The sequence below is a fragment of the Leopardus geoffroyi genome, chromosome A1, assembly GCF_018350155.1.
Source record: "Leopardus geoffroyi isolate Oge1 chromosome A1, O.geoffroyi_Oge1_pat1.0, whole genome shotgun sequence".
Lineage (NCBI taxonomy): Eukaryota > Metazoa > Chordata > Mammalia > Carnivora > Felidae > Leopardus > Leopardus geoffroyi.
Genome location: NC_059326.1, coordinates 71,730,670 through 71,747,910, shown reverse-complemented (window position 1 = coordinate 71,747,910; position 17,241 = coordinate 71,730,670). Strand labels below are relative to the sequence as shown.

Below are 17,241 nucleotides of genomic sequence, written 5' to 3'. Positions count from 1 at the left end.
ATGCAATTGAACACTCACCTTGTAATCATCTTTAATTTTCCTTCACCAGAGGAATTATGTATTCATGCATTTGGCTCATTTTCCTTTGCCAACATGATCACCCTCCCTCAAAAAGGAAAAGAGTCATTCTTCATTTAAAAAAAAATTAAGATGATTACTGCTACTCTTTTAAAATGATGTTAAAAATACATGCTAGACAAGATTTTCAATATATTTTAATTTAATCATGAACTTCCCAAAACAAATCTTGGGAAGAAATCTCTTTGAAATAAATTATGGCTTATGAATCTGGTCCTAAAGATTTCTTTTGGAAATCTATATACATCCATTCAAAACACGACCACATCTATACTATCGGAATCGTTCAAATAAAAATCAAATTGTAGTAAGATTTCAACTAGTCCACATACATGAGAAAGTGGAAGGGGCAGAAAATGATTAAGGGGGTTACTGCTATTCCAATAACTACTTATGTATTTGTGTCTTTGGGGAGAGGTGACAGAAGTGGCCCTCTATCTCTGTGCTCTTGTCACCTGGGTCCCCAAAGTAGCATTGCTTCAACCCAGAATGAACAAAATCTCTAGAGAAAAATTCTCCTTCAGCTTTTGGTCTTCACTCTTCTAATTTCTGGGCCTCAAGTTTAGTTCTAGGAGCCAGAGGACAGAATGGAAGTCACTTCTTTCACTGTCTCCTACACCCACTGTTTTATTTTAAAAGGGAGAATTGGTATCAAGACTATATGATTATCTGCATCCAGTATGGTACCAGCGCCGAGTGTGGATGCTCCAGGGTGAGGCTTTGGTGATGTGTCCATGCGTCCTCCGGGAGGCATTCCCCGGTGTGGGCTCATTTCTGTGTGTGTAGCTGTGGTGTGTCCCCAAGTGCGTCTGGGTCCCACACAGACTCAAGCCGGATACGAGGTTCCGGGCGGGACGCGTTAGGACATTAGCGTCCGCGGCGGGGCGCCCCAGGTGTGCACGGCGGCTTGGTTCCCGGCGCGTGCCCAGGTGTGGGCGGGGTCGGAGCGGGCGGGTACCGCGTCCCGCCTCCAGGGGGCGCCGCCGGGGGCGGCCTCCTGGGGCGGCGGCGCCAGTCTCGCCGGGGATTTCCGCTCGCTGCCTGGTCCGCTCTCCCCGACGGCGCCGGGCTCTGCGGCAGGTGAGGCGATGGAAGCGGGGCGAGTCGGGGCTCCTGTCCCCGCTCCCTCCGCGCGTGGGCTCTGGGGACTCGGGCGTCGCTCCCTGCGGGGCGCGTTGTGTCCGGGCAGAGTGCGGTGCCCGCGGCAGCCGGGGACGGGGAGGGGAGGCCGGGGACCGAGCGTGGCCGTGAAGGGGCCGCGGGCGGCCTGCGGGACCAGCCGGCGAGGAGGGGACATCGGGCTGCGAAACGCGCTCCCAGAGCCGCTGCGCGCGGCGTGACGCGGGTGCCCCCGTCAGAGTTGGCGAGAGCGGGAAAAGTTAGGGACTGCCTGCAGGTGTGGACGCTGCCGGTTCCTAATAAGCAAAGAGCGATGATTATCCCGGAGGTCGTTTGAAAAGGATCTCTCAGGTGAACGAAGGTAGCCGTGTTCAAAAATGCTGCTTTTAATTTCACAGGTTCCTGTTTGTGAGGAAACTGAAAGCTGCCAGAGCAATCTGAAAATTTCTGGCATTTGTCAGTTTATGACCTTAGGTTTCTTTGGAGCTGTTAGTGACACATGTGAATCTCAGGGAGGAATTTCTCCTGCTCCCTTGATTCCGAAATCTGGCTTACTGCTATTTGACTGTATTGGCCAGAAATAACTCCGTAACTGCACTTGAAACCCTGTATAGGCGCGTGGTTTTTAAAAAAGCAAAACAAACAAACAAACAAACAAAAACACAACATACCTTCTTGACTCCAAACTTGCTTTGTTAATATTGAACTGATAAGAAAATCCCTGAGACTTGCAGCCACTTTTTGAAAAGCAGATACTTCGTTTTGCCACCTGTCCTAGGGAGAAATCACGTGTTAAAAACTAAAGGACATCTCTAAATCTGTTGGGTTGACCTATATGAGGTGTAGGTCGCACACCGTCAGTCCGTCTGTACTTTTTCCTATAACTGAAGACTGTTTTCCCCGGTCTCATTCACTTTATTGAAATGCTAATATGGGGAGCTCCTGCAGTTTGCCCTTATTTTCCCAAAATGCCTTGTTTTCCTGAACTGGCTCCCCAGAGAAGCTAGAAGTTCCTGAATAAGCAGACTACCCTGGTAGAGAGCATTTGTATTTCAAAAGCCGAGTTTGTGAGGTTAAGTTAATTTCTAATTGGTGGATTTTTGTTCGGAGATATTTTGGACTAATTGACCTTGCTCACGAGGGTCTTAACTGTTAGCACCAGACCTAGAGAGAGAGGGACTCCGTGTAAGAAGGGGTGAGGGGTGGGGGACGTGCCTGAAGAGAAGACTCTACTTTTTTTCTTTTTTATTAAAGCAAATGCAAAAGCAGAGGGATAGTACAGTGAACTTCCACATATCTATCAAATAGATTGGACAGTTTGTTAAAGCAGTTTCTTTGGCCACATCTGCTTCATCTTCTTCGTTGTCGGAAGCAGTTTCAATTCCAGACACCGTATCAGGTCACCCTTAAATAGTGCATTATGCGCCTCCAACAAAAGGGCTTTTTCCTGTATAACCTTAACACTGTTGTCACCTCCTGATCATATTGGCAATAATTCCACAGTGGTTTCTAAGACCCAGTCCACAAAGTTCCTTGATTGCCTCAAAAATGCGCTTACTTTTACTGTTAGTTTGTGTGAATTGGAATCCATACAAGATGCACAAATATCTGTTGTGTCTTAATTTAGGACAGAGGTTCAGCAGAATTTGTAAAAAAAAAAAAGGGGGGGGGGAGGGCAGATACTAACTCCTTCAGGCTTTGAGGGCCATGTGGTCTCAGTTGCAACTACTCAACTGTGTGATCCCCAAAAGGTAGCTATAGATGATGTGTGTACATGAATGAGCATGGCTGCGTTCCAATATACTTTTGTTTTCATGACTTTAAAAAAAATTTTTTTTAATGTTTATTTCTGAGACAGAGAGAGACAGAGCACGAGTTGGGGAGGGGCAGAGAGAGAGGGAGACACAGAATCAGAAGCAGGCTCCAGGCCCTGAGCTGTCAGCACAGAGCCCAATGCGGGGCTTGAACTCACGGAGTGTGAGATCATGACCTGAGCTGAAGTCAGATATCCAACCGACTGAGCCACCCAGGCACCCCTCATGACTTTTTGTTTGAAACTTCACTGGCAGGCTGGTCTTAAACCAGGGTTGACCCTGGTCTATCACAGCCCCAGTGATTTACTGGTGGCCCTTGGTTGCCTGTAGATGCCTCACATTCTGGATTTATTTGGCTTTTTGTATGGTGTGGTTTAGCTTGCTCCTCTATCCCCTGTATTTCCTATAAACTGGAAGTTAGTTCTAAAGGCTTAGGTTAATTAGGTTCCATTTCTCCATTTTTGGCAGGTAAACTTCAGAGGTGGTTTGATTTTTTTTTTTTAAGTTTATTTATTTATTTAGAGAGAGAGTGCATGTGAGCAGGGAGGGACAGAGAGAGAGGGAGAGAGAGAATCCCAAGCAGGCTCTAAGCTGTCAGCACAGAGCCTGACATGGAGCTTGGCCTCATGAACCATTGGATCATGACCTGAGCCAAAATCAAGAGTTGGACACTTAACCAACTAAGCCACCCAGGGGCCCCTGAATTGTTTTTTAATACAAATTTATGATTTCAAAAGACTCATAAACCCTCATCCAAGAGGCCCAATATTCCTAAATTGGCTTTGCCTGATGGCTGAGAATACACGTTTTTCTTTCTCATCTTATTTTCCTTACTTGAAGAGGATATGGGTGCTATTTCTCAAGGGTGTTGACTACTTTGAATCCTTCTGCCAGGTCAGTGGACACCCTCCTCTGTTCAAGCCCCTTGGGAAATGTGGACCACATTTTCCCACTGAATGAAATACCTTCCTTCTTGGGCCCAGACCCAGGGTTTCAGATGCCATCTAGCAGGGGCTGGGTGGTTTGCTTTTGTTTTTAAGCTCTTTGTCTCTGAAACACTCAACTTTTCTTCACTCATCTTTCTCTTCATCCCCCCAGCAGGACTGAGAGAAGGACACCTGGTTCATGGGCTACTGGTCACACTGTGAGGTGGGGGTACTTATCCCGGCGTCCCATTAGGAAGGATTCTGAAGTCAAAAGCTTTGTAGGCTCTCACACTTACTATGGTGCTGGACTCCAAGGTGACCGGGTTTTGAAGAAACAAGTTTACGGGTAAGAATTGTTTTTTCCTTTGTTCTGAAGTGCGTCTTACTCCTAAATCCTAGAGTACCAGAGGAAGTATCTTGACAGTGTCACTTGGAAGTCCTTGCTTTTCTCATATTTAAGATTAGTAGGTGAAACTGTCTGTTCATCCCTGTACCCATTTTTCCAGATAACGTGGTATTGGCCTTTTTCTTATTGATTTGTAAGAATTCTTTATACATTGGAAATACATACTAATCGTTTGTCATATATGTTACAGCTGTTTCCCCCATTAAAAAAATTTTTTTAATGTTTATTTATTTTAAGAGAGAGAGTAAGTGCACACATGGGAGGGGGAGAGAGAGAGAGAGAGAGAAAGAGAAGGAGAGAGAGAGAGAGAGAGAGAGAGAGAGAGAGAGAGAGAGAATCCCAAGCAGGCTCCAAATTGTCAGTATGGAGCCCAACACGGGGCTCAAACTCACAAACCGATTGAGATCATGACCTGAGCCGAAATCAAGAGTCGGATGCTTAACCGACTGATCCCCCTGGTGCTCCCTGTTTCCCTCATTTTTTGTATTTTGTTTATAATATTTATGCTCTGCAGAAAATTTAAATATTATATAGGAAAAAAGTTATCAATTTCTCCTTTATAGTTCCCTTGCTTTTTGTTTTGCTTAGAAAGACTTGCCCATTTCAAGATTGTTTTTTTAAAAAGTCTTAACACAGGTAAATGAACATGTGATAACTAGGAACATGGAATCCTGTAAAAGGAGAGTAATAAAGGGGGCTCTTTCTACTAGATAATGTAACATTGAATTGATTAAATGTTGGTATTAAGATTGGCCCTACATTGATAAGTGTTGAAATTGGGATTTGGGTATTTGGGGGATCATTATACCATTATTCTACCTCTGTATATATTTGACTTCTGATAATAAGAAATTTTCTTTAAAAAAAAAAAAAAGAATAGTAGGGGAAAATCATCTTTGTCCCCATTTGTTCATATTCAGCAACTAGTAAGTTTCTCTGTGTTGAACACTGGGGTGTGTTGTGTTAATCAGTACACAGGATCTTGGAACTTAGATTTCTCACATAGGAGACAGATATTAATGCTACGGTCAAGGGCAACAACTCCTGTGTCAGACTACCTGGCTTCAGATCCCGGCTCTGCCCTTACTAGTTGGGTGATTTTGACTTTTCTAATTTAAAAAAATGAGGGATAATAATTATGTCTACCTGATAGGGTAGTTGGAAGGATTGGATGAGAAAACCCATGAAAATTCCTTCGCATGGCATCAAGCGTTTAGTAGTTGCTCAGTAAATGTAAGCTCTGAAGGAGGAGAATAACTGTAGTCAGGCAGACACTGAGGTGGAGAGGTGTAGGAGTGAATGAGTGTATGGAGTGGGGGTCCTGACCTGCCCTGGGCTGGTTAAGGACGTTTGGGAGCACTTTTCAGAGGAAAAGACCTTCGAGCAGAGATGTGGTATGTGGAATATCTTGTCTTTTTTTTTTTTTTTTTTTTTTAAAGAGAGAGAGAATGCGAATGGGGGAGAGGGACAGAGAGAATCTTAAGCAGATTCTTGCTCAGCATGGAACCTGACAAGGTTCTCAATCCCATGACCCTGGGATCACGACCTGAGATGAAATCAAGTCTGACACTCAACTGACTGAGTCACCCAGGTGCCCCAGGAATATCTTGTCTTTCAAATCGAATGAAAGTGCCCTTCATTGGTGAAGTGAGAGGGTGGTGGGGTCACAGGCCAAGGCCTAGAGACTAGGAGAGGTGTTTCCTAGTGCCACCAGAACAAGGTGTCACCAACTTCGTGGCTTAAAACAACGCAGATACTTGTCTTATGGTTCTTTAGGTCAGAAGTCAACACGGGTCTCACTGGGCTGAAATCAGGGCATCAGTGAGGCTGTGTCCCCTCTTGGAGATGCTGGGAAGTATCTGTTTTCTAGCCTTTTCCCACTTCCAGAGGCTGCCCACATTCCTTGGTTCACGGGCCCCCTCCCTCCACCTTGAGAGATAGCACTTCGTCCCTTTGTCCCTTCCACCATGGTCACAGTTCTCCCTCTGTTCCCAGCCAGGAAAGCTCCTCCAGTTTTGAGGACTCATGTTCATTAGATTGGGCCCATTTGGATAATCCAGGATAATTTCTGCATCTTAAGGCCCTTAACATTAATCACATCAGTCAAGTCCTTTATGCCATGCAAGGTAACATGTTCACAGGCCCTGGGGACCTTTGGGAGGCCTTTATTGAGCCACCTCACCTTGTGCTGCAGTAGGCGCTTCAGGGTCAGACATTTGGGACAGTCAGTTACTACCAGGCGCTAATAATTTCCAGGGTGTGGTGCCTCTGCTCTTCCATGCTGAGGCGGTGACTTGAGACCCTTGGGGCCTCTCCTTCAGCATTGGGGAGAGAGGCTTCTGGTTGACAGGAGACAGGCCTGCATGCGAGGTGTCCCCCATCGTTGGGAGCTCCACTGAACAGCTGTCAGAACCCTGATCCACTCTTGTGCCCCATCCTTCCCACGGGTCACTCCTGCCTGTGCAGGAGCCTTTTCCCGCTGCAGCTCTTTAACCTTTATTTTCTCTGCTATTTTTGTCTGTGTAATTGTCTTTGCCCACTAGCCTTAAACACTGTCAGACTATTTTAAACAGAATTCATGCTAAAATATTTAGTATTTTCTCATATATTAACTCTGTTTAGATGAGAACCACACCTTCCCCTTTTAATTCCCCCATAGTGTCTTCCACATAATAGGCCACCAGTAAGAAAGAAATTTCCAGTCGGTTGACAGTGTTTTTGGGACTCTGATATTTTGAGTTATGTCAGAATAAATTGGAGTGACAAAGAATAAATAAGAACTTCTCCTATTCTGATTCTCCTTGTGTTCATATTTACTGCATCTGTTTTTAAATTTTTGAGTGTTAATTACCTCCTCCTGCTGTTGTCACCTGCACTTAGGAGTATGCGGCAGAGAAGTTCGTGAAAATCATTAATATTTCTACATCTTAGGTTGGTTTTACTAATTTATGAGTATTAAATGAGATTTGAAAAACATTTTTTAAGCCATTACTCATGCCATTATTGAGCCCTTATTTGTGAGAAGAATCACAACTGCCTGTTTTAAATTACTCTTTCTGCCTCAATTTGGTTTTCTATAAAGTTAGATAACAGATTATAAAAGCCTAATAAAAGCTATAAGGAGAAATCACAGTTGACTTTTGAACAACATGGGTTTGAACTGTGTAAGTCTGCTTATATGCAGCCTTATTAAAAAAATAAATACAGTGTTATAAATGTATTTTTTCTTCCTCAAGATTTTCTAAGTAACATTTTCTTTTTTCTAGCTTACTTTATTGTAAGAATACAGTATATAATACATACAGCATACAAAATATGTGCTAATTGACACATGCTATCACTAAGGTTTCTGGACAACATGAAGCTATTAGTAGTTAAGTTTTGGGAGTCAGAAGGTGTACTCTGATATTTCAAATACAGGGTGTTGGCATGCCCCCAACCCCGGCATTGTTCAAAGGTCAACTGTAGTGTATCTTATAAGTGAATAAAAAACAGTTAAATGGCATTTTGGGGAGTATTTACGAAGACGAAGTCACTGGTTTTTTGTTTGTTTTTTTCCCTTTCAGTGTTTTATTATGAATGTTTCCAGCCATACTCAAAAGTAGAATACAGTAAACCTACATGAAGCAACACACCATCAGAAATGCATGCACCATCCTGGCTTTGCCACACTTGTTCCATTAGCCCTTCTCCCTTTGTTTTTTTTTTGAGTTTTTGTTTATTTGCTTACTTCTGAAGAATTCTGAAGCCAATACCAGAAACTGTGCCATTTTATCACTATTTTAGTATGATTTTTTTTTTAAGTTTAGTTTAAAAAACTACAGTCCTTCCTAACAATGAACAAAAAATCCTTAATATCTTCCAATAATGTATTTAGATGAGATTGGGCGCATTCAGGGTGGTATTGCTATAGATTCTAATACTGTATTCAAATATCCCCATTTGCCTAAAAAGGTATGTGCGGTTGATATATCCAAACCAGGGTCAAAACAAAGCCCACTCATTGTATTTGATTTACACATCTCCTAAGTCTCTTTTAATAAATAATTGATGTATTCCAGGCATTAGCTTAATTCAGAGTTCTCTTATTACTTTTCCCTCTTATTTTTAACTCTGTTTTAGAGTAGTCACATACCCTCATACTTTCATTCACTATTATTAGAATTTATATAAAGTAAAATTGGCCTTTTTTGTTGTATAATTCTGAGTTTTAAAGTTGATTAATTCATGTAACCATCATCACAGTCCTTTTACATTACAGAGCATTTCAATCACCAAAAAAAAAAAAAAAAAAAAAAAAAAAGCCAGAAAACAAAACCAAAAACTACCAGAGGACCAAAACGTCCCTCATTCTGGCCCATTGTAAGTCAAACCCTCACTCTTCCCCTAATTGCTGCAACCTTTGTTCTGGTTTCCATCTTGATAAGTTTTACCTTTTCTAGAATGTCACATAAATGAAATTAAATAGTTTGCAACCTTTGAGACTACCTTCTTTCACTCAGACGTCTTTGAGGTTCTTCCATGTGTGTATTCTTTTTATTGCCGGGTAGTGTACTCCATCTTCCGGACATACCCCAGTTTATGTATATTCACTGTTGAAGGATATTGGACTCTTGACAGTTTGGGGAGATTGTGAGTAAAGCTGCTATAAATATTTGTACATAGGTTTTTATGTGGTCGAAATTTTTCATCTTTTTAGAGCAAATCCCCAGGAGCAAAATGGCTGGGTAATATGGTAAGTGTGTACTTAACTTTTGAAGAAACTGCTAAACTTTTCTAGAGTGGCTGCATCCCGACCATTTTGCATCTCAGCCACCTATGTGTGAGAGTTCCAGTTGCTCCATATTTTTGTCAGCACTTGATACTATCAGTTTTTTTTTTTATTTGAGCCCACCTAATAGGTGTGTTTTTTTTTTAATTATTTAATTTCAGGTTTTTTAGCACAATAGACCATTATTTTAATAATTAAATTTATTTTATATACCTGTTATAAAAATAATTATTTCTGGTTTTCTGGTGATATTCCATATTTAATGTGGTAAATATTCTCTATGGAAAATAATTAAAACCAGAATGTTATTTAGGTAGGAGACTTTCTTAAGTCTCACTAGTTGAATCATCATGTTTGGCAAAGATTAACAGAATAGTGTCTGAATGCAGGATGCGTTTTGCAGTGATCCCCTCATTATATGCATCTTGTGTGTGTCTCATTCCTATTTTACAAATAGTAACCGATAGTGCCATGACTGCTTTTGCCATCAATTTTATGCTAGATTAGATTGTTCAGTGAACAGTAAGTTACATGAGACAACTGGACGTAAGTTAAGAGTAATTTCTTTGAATGCCTTTTAACTACAGTGAACACTGTTGTAGTTTAAAAATGGACTGCTTCTGGGGTGCCTGGGTGGTGTAGTCGCTTAAGCGTCTGACTCTTGATCTCAGCTCAGGTCATGATCTCACAGTTTGTGAGTCTGAGCCCCACATTGGGCTCTGCGCTGATGGTGCAGAGCCTGCTTGGGATTCCATCTCTCCTTCTCTCTGTCTCTTCCCAATTTGTGCTCTCTCTATCTCTCAAAATAAATAAATAAACTTAAAAATTTTTAAAATAAAAAATAATAAAATAAATAAAAATGGACTGCTCCCATGTATCTGAAGCAGTAGTGAAAACTTGCCTTTAAATACTTTTTTTTTTAATTTAAGCATATTAAGCTCAAGGAAGAAAACCATTTGAAATTTGTGAAATAAAGATCATATGCCTCTTTTTGGATGACTTAGGGACCATAGTCACTGGTCTCTATTGCTTGGAAGTGTGCAGTTGCTTCCTAGATTAAAGTACCTAAATGTCACTGCTAATGTTGTTGTCCCTCACTCCTTGAGTTAGATGAAACTGTGGGAAGTCTCAGGGTGCACAGGTCATTGCTATGAGATGGCCCTATCAAGTCTCACCCATTAGCTGCCGTAGTTTGAGCTTCAGGTTGGTAGTATCATTTGAACAGTGGAAATTACTGTCATCTAGAATCTCCCTGTTTCACTTCTGAAAAGTTGCTTAGACTTGTTGACAGACCTTCCTTTGTAATGCAGGGGCATTAGAAAGAAGAACTGAGCCTGATGTGAAAAAAAAAGATGGAGGACAAGTTGCCAGATGGGCTTCGGGGGTTGTGGTATGAAACCTAAGAGGCCAAATATTAGGGAAATGTAGTTCAAAATGTATAGAAATGGGATGAGTTTCTGTAGCTAAGTCATTTATGGTTTAAAACTAACGTAGTAGTTGGATTGGAATTTGGATTGGAATAAATAAAAAATAATGGAAGGATTAGTAAGGTTGTTACCTCCATTGGACCCAAGTCTTTATTTTGTTTAAAAAAATTATTATAGATGTTCTTTAAACTTTATTCCTGTTGACATTAATAAGGTCCTATAAATGTGCATATATATGGGGAAGTGGAGGAAGGGATAATAGACGGGTATTGGGGTCTTAAATTGGGGTTTTAGAATACCAGACTAATACACCTGCTGCCCCCTGGTGGCAGCGTATTAAATAGTGAAGTTCAGAGGTGAGGAATTCTGGAGAGCTGAGTTGGTTGTATAAGAGGATTATAGGGGGAATCAGGAGATGTTTTCTCTTTCCAGCTCTGTTCATAATTACTATCCATATGACCTTAGGTAAATCATTTAGTTTGATTACCTTTTATTTTATAAGTTTCTTCCAGCTTTCACATCTTACAATTCTCTGATGGTAATAGCACATATTATGTACTAAAAGATGTGAAGTTCCACTTTTTCCATTAGCAGCTGAATCCTAACATATCCTATATATTTGTTTAAGAAAACATACTCTAGAGTAACTCCTGAGGCACAATACAGATTCAGCTCTGGGCAGCAGACTGCATAGGCTATCTGTAGCACAGTCCATAATTAATCAGTGTGACGATCTTGCATTATTATGAAAGCTCACAAGTTACATCGTTTAAAAAATAATTTTTATTGTGGTTAAAAAATAACATAAAGTTTACCATCTTAACCATTTTTAAGTATACAGTTCAGTAGTGTTAAGTATATTCAGTGTTGTACAACATACCTCCAAAACTGTTACTTCTTGTAAAACTGAAACTGTGTACCCATTAGACAGCAACCCCCTACACTCCCCCTGCCCCTAGCAACCGCCATGCTACTCTCTGTCTCTATGAATTTGACTATTCTAGGTACCTCATGTAAGTGGAATCATACAGTATTTGTCTTTTTGTGACTAGTTTCTTTCATTTAGCATGATGTTCCTAAGGCGAATCCAAATTGTAGCACGTGACAGGATTTCTTTCCTTTAAGGCTGAATATTTGTATGTAGATACATTTTACTTCTCCATTCATCTATTGACAGACTCTTGGATTACTTCCACTTCTTTGCTATTGTGAATAATGCTGCAGTGAACCAAGGATATGCTGCATTTTTAGTATACAGTGTTTACTAATGCAGAGAGGGTTTATACAATTTTTACATGCATAAAAGGTTAAATTTCATTATAAAAACACCATTCAACCATGCTAACTAACTAGGATATAGCTTTTTGTGTGGATGAGTAAGTTAAAAAAGGAATTAACATTTATCGAACATACAAACTGTATGTCAGGCACTTTTGTATCTGTGATCCATTCTGTTGTTTAGTGCTTACGGTAATTCTGTGATTTACCCTTCTCTTGGGAGGGGACTAATACTTATTAAAATCACTGTGTACCAGAATTTTTATATACGTTATCTCATATAATCTTCATACATTAACCCTTGAGGTGTGCTTTAGTATCCCTGATGTAACTGAGGTTCAGAGAGATGAAACACCTTGAACAAGGTCACATAGCTAAAAGGTAGCAGAGTTTTACCGGAGTACAAAGTGAAACATGTCTGTTTCAGATGTGTTCGACATATACCATACTTTCTCCTGCTTTCAGAAATAACACTATACATCTATGATCTGAAAGATGTTGGGACAGTATCAAGATTACACTGCTATAATAATTTATAAATAGAAACACTTCTGTAGTGCCTTTCCATTAAATAACAGTCCTTGGGTTTTCCTTGCAGAGAAACAGCATCGATTCAGATGAATTCATCTGAAATGTATCAAGGCTTACCTCCTGGGGCATTTTGCAAAATAAACCTTCCTAGGACTTCCAAAAGAGTGGTTCTCTTGTGCCGGTCCCCCCATTTCTGAGGTTATCTTCCATGTGTTATTTTCCCCTTTTTCTTTCTCCCTTTCCTTTGATGTGGCAGATAGCTAGGACCGTTTTCACCACTTTCTGCTCCCACCTCTCTTGAACGCTGTGCTGCTTGGGTTTGGAGTTTTGATCTGCTCCTTGCATAGTGTTTTTTCACAGGTAAAGGGTTATAAAATGTCCTCATAGGTGGTGGTTTTCTTGGAGAGTCAGTAAGCTCTTGGAAAGGCCCATTGCAACATGGGATTTTTCGACTAACAGAGATGTAGTGGTATAACATCCGAGCAGCCACTTAAGCTTCTCTAAGAGTTCCTGTGCACTTAGGATGACTTACATTGGGAATTTACAAACCTAGTGATAGGTGAGGCTCAGGAATGCTTCCAAGATTCATTCAAGGCCTTCGATAATTCCTGAAAGCAGGATGTTATCCAGTAAATAAAGAAAATGAGAGTGGCAGAAATTGTGGTCACCACCAAATGTCCAATGTCTCCTTCCTTAGTTCCTGATCTGCAGTTTTATTCTGAGTGACCATGTCCCTTAAGTTATGGTAAAAAACAGGAAGGAGAAATGTGTGAGACTTCTGGCAAGTTTTGCAAAGGAACCTGAGTCAACGAGGTTGCTCCTGTTCCTCACCCTGCCCTTCATAGTTCCTACTACTTCGCATGAAGATATTATGGCCAGTGTAATGCCAGCCATCTTTTCTCCTAAGAGGACCTTAAGAATGGAAGCCATCTGTTAGCAGTGACACCGAGGAGCCTGGTGTGCTGGCTTACACAAATGGCCACAAATTCTTTCTATTCTCTTGTGTGTGCACCTGTGCAGGGCACTTTGCAGCCCTCCCATAAAGGGAAGAAGTCACCATCTCCACCCCTAAACCTAGCACGGGGAGTCCCAGGCTGAGTGGGGTGAGTAGACTGCCCTTTTAGAGGGTTATCTCGATGTGGGCTGTCAGAGCCTGAGTGGCAAGAGGAGAGTTTATGTGCAGGGAAGATGGTTGTGACTGAAATTGGAAATTAGTTACATATGGAAGGATTGATCATGTAATTAACTGTACCAAAGATCATATGAGCCAGCTATGCCACTGTTGAAGGGAGTTGTCAGTACAGAAATGTCAAGAACTAGGATGAACCGTGTGGTGGTATGGATTGGGTCAGGTGTGTGAGTGTGAACTCATGGTTTTCAATACGTATGGATATAAATGTGTGTGTGTGTGTGTGTGTGTGTGTGTGTGTGTGTATAGATAGATATAGATATATAGATATAGATATATGTGTACATAGTCTACTGAGGGAGCCTCTTGGGCAGACAACACCGCAAGAACAATAAGCACACCTCACACCTAGATCTTGGCTTCTAAATACCAACTAACAGGTGGAAACTAGGGCTCCTTGGAGAAATGGCTGGTTCCAGGCCTGGGGCAGAGAAAGTCCAAGATGAATGTGGAACATCTTGTGCCAGAAAGCAAGGAAGTGCATTCTTAGGACTCAGTGACAGAAACAGTTCTGCCCACAAGGGAGGATTACACAGGGGAGATGATGTTTGAAGTGACCTGGGAACCTTGAAGGATGAGTAGGATTTTGCCAGGCAGCATGTTGAGGAAGGAAGAAGTTCCTTAGGGGCAATGGCAGCCTTATGAGCAAAGAGGGGGTCAGATTATACCTGCCACAGAGCAGTGTAAGGCATGGCCTAGATATGGCCGAAGAGAAAGATGCAGCTGGACACTGATTGTCCTGCATGAGCCACGTGCAGAAACTTAGGCTTGACCCTTTAGAATTTGTTGTCTAGAGCTGCATAACAAATTATCCTTAACATCAGTGGCTGCAGACAACATGCATTATCCCCCATTTTCTGCAGGTGAGAATCTGGGAGCTGCTTGGCTCGTGGCTCTAGCTCAGGGTCTTCAGCAGGCTGCAGACAGGGTGTGGGCTGGGGCTGTGGTCATCTCCCAGCTGACTGGAGGAGCATCTGAGCTCACTCATGTGACAGCCAGCAGGCCTTGGGGCCTTTCTGGCTGTCGGCAGAGACCTCAGCTCCTCTCCACATGGGTGTCTCCTTAGGGAGTCTCAAAGCATGGCAGCTGGCTTCCCTGACAGCGAGGGGTCTGAGGGAAAGAGTGTACCAGAGAGCCCTCCAGACGGAAGGCACAGTCTATTTAAAACCTAATCTCAGAAGTAACATCCCATCACATCCTCTGTATTGTGTTCATTTGAATCAAGTCACTAAAGCTAGCCTTTGCACAAGGGCCACGAATCACACAGGGACACTGTCAGTAGGGGAGAGGATCATTAGGGTCATCTGAGGGGGCCCCTCAGAGCCCAGGCTGGGAAACGGGGAGGGGCACGGTCTTGCATGCAGTTGCAGGTGGGGGGTGGGGGTGAGGGCAAGCCTGGGGCAGTGAGATCAGTTAGGAGGTGGCCATCCATGTGGGCAAGGAGAGGCCTTGTCATCGGTAGCTGGGAGCAGTTGGAGTGAGAGGAAAGAGGGCTTAGGTCACCAGGCGGTGCCGATGCCTCCAGATTATGCGTGTGCACCCAGCCGCAGCAGGCATCATCTTCAGAAACTTGTGATGAGATGCCTGCTATTTGAAAAAACACCAATGCTTTCTTATTACTTGCTGTTAAGCAGATTGGTTCATGGACTTCAGTGGGTGGAAACCAGCTTCTGCAGAGAGGGCTTTGCAGGATCCCTTTGCTGCCAGGAAACAAGTGGGAGCTGCTGGGCCATTACCTCATTTTAAAGCACATGCTCAGGCTGTGGGAGCTCGGCCATAATCCCTTCAGTTTTATCTCACACATGTTCTCCACCCACACTGTTATTTGGTAGTGAAATGACACATGAAGGTTGCTTGGGTTTGAGGGCAGGCTGAGGGCAGGCTGAACTGTACCAGGCTCTACAGTTCTAGCGGATCCCTCTTGGAGGTCAACGCTGTGATCTTTACTGAGGACATCTGAAGGATGGCTTCTCCTTCCTGACATCTCCCCTTTGTTTGAAGTTTGACCTGAACACCAACCAGTTACTTTAAAGAGTGATGTTTCCACAGAGATTTTGGATTTTGTATTTCAGGTGTGTCATCAGCAAGCCAATGTAAACAAGATTACCTGCACATTGGGGAAGTAGATGTGCATAAGTAGTGGGCACAGGGTCATAGGACTGGGGAGGGGGAGGTAGACAGGCCATCACTTGTGAAACCCTGTATGTGGAGAAAAAGTATTTCAGGTTTACTTCACTCTAGTCTTTTCCTAGCATCATTATGTTCAAAGTTAAAAACAAGCATAGAGACCATCCATTAACCCCGAGTGATTCCTGGGAATGCGGCCATCTGGGAGAGTGGTAAAGTCATGCTTCTGGAAGGTGTGAACTGGGACCCTGCTTCCCTCCCCCATGAAGGGCTGGCTGCCACCACCCTGGGGCACACCCAGCACAGAGCCTGTATAGCCCTGTACTGTGTTATGCTGCTGACACCAGGTGTTGAAAGTTAAAAATGGAATTTATTCCACATGTTTAAAATGGTTATTCCTGTTGCTTAATACTTGCACTTAAGGCTGACCTTGAATCATAAGTGAGTGAAAACATGATGCTCTTAGAAAATTTGTATTCAGTAATAGTGTTTAGGAAAGAGTTTCATAGTTACATAAAATGATGGGGCAATTTAAAGGGCTAATGTGTATTAAACTTGGAAAAGACCACCTTTTAGTTATCTTGAGATCTTTTTATATCATCTTTACTTTTATGTATTTTGTTTTCCTTTTTGTGTAACTTGGACACTTGAAGCATTTTATTTTTTAAAAGACACAGGTTTCTATACATGTGAAATCTTTAATATTTGGAAAATTTGTTTTTCTGGTTAATTGAACTTTCCATATAGCTGAAGGTTAAGCAAAAATCTTTTCTAGAAAATCTTGTGAATCAGTGTTTTTATAGTGTACAAAAAATAATGAAGCCTCTTTAACCCAAAAGTTAGTAATTCTACAGTAGCATCAGCATAAAACTGAAGGACGTTACAGTAGGCAAGATATGGAAACAACCTAAGTGTCTGTCAACAGATGATAAAGTGTGTATAATATTCCATTACAAATGGAATTATATAGGGGCGCCTGGGTGGCTCAGTCGGTTGAGTGTCCGACTTTGGCTCAGGTCATGATCTCCCAGTCTGTGAGTTCGAGCCCCGTGTCGGGCTCTGTGCTGACAGCTCAGAGCCTGGAGCCTGTTTCAGATTCTATGTCTCCCTCTCTCTCTGACCCTCCTCCGTTCATTCTCTGTCTCAAAAATAAACGTTAAAAAAACCAAACAAATGGAATTATATATATATATAACATAATGGAATTTTATGTATGTACTATCATTCATATTATGTATGCTATATTCATATCATATGTATATTACTCAACCATAAAAAAAAAAAGAAGGAAATCCTGATATTTGCAACAACATGGATGAACCTAGGGATGTTATGCTAAGTGAAATAAGCCAAGCGCAGAATGATCAATACTGTATAGTATCACTTATATGTGGACTCTGAAAGTGTTGAACTCATAGAAGCAGAGAGTAGAATGCTGGTTGCCAAGGTCTGGGGGGAGAGGGGAATGGAAAGTGGTGGTCAGAGGACACAGAATTCCAGCCGTGATATCAATACACTCTAGGGAGCTAACGTGCAGCATGGTGACTATCATTATACTGTATCGTATTCTTAAAA

At 42.0% G+C, this 17,241-nt stretch overlaps 1 protein-coding gene across 6 annotated transcripts in view; it reads left to right on the top strand.

Annotated features, from left to right (window-relative positions):
- The first annotated feature begins 1,164 nt into the window (after positions 1-1,164).
- GGACT (gamma-glutamylamine cyclotransferase) overlaps positions 1,165-17,241 on the top strand; it is a 47,488-nt gene continuing 31,411 nt past the window's right edge. For 2 of the 6 annotated variants that reach the window (XM_045481257.1, XM_045481199.1), the window contains exons 1-2: positions 1,172-1,558; positions 4,110-4,283. The gene's annotated coding sequence lies outside the window, so the exon portion shown is untranslated. Of the gene's footprint in view, positions 1,559-4,109; positions 4,284-10,424; positions 11,604-17,241 lie in introns of those variants that run through there. The other 4 variants (XR_006713161.1, XM_045481215.1, XM_045481209.1 and 1 more) reach the window with 4 other exon arrangements.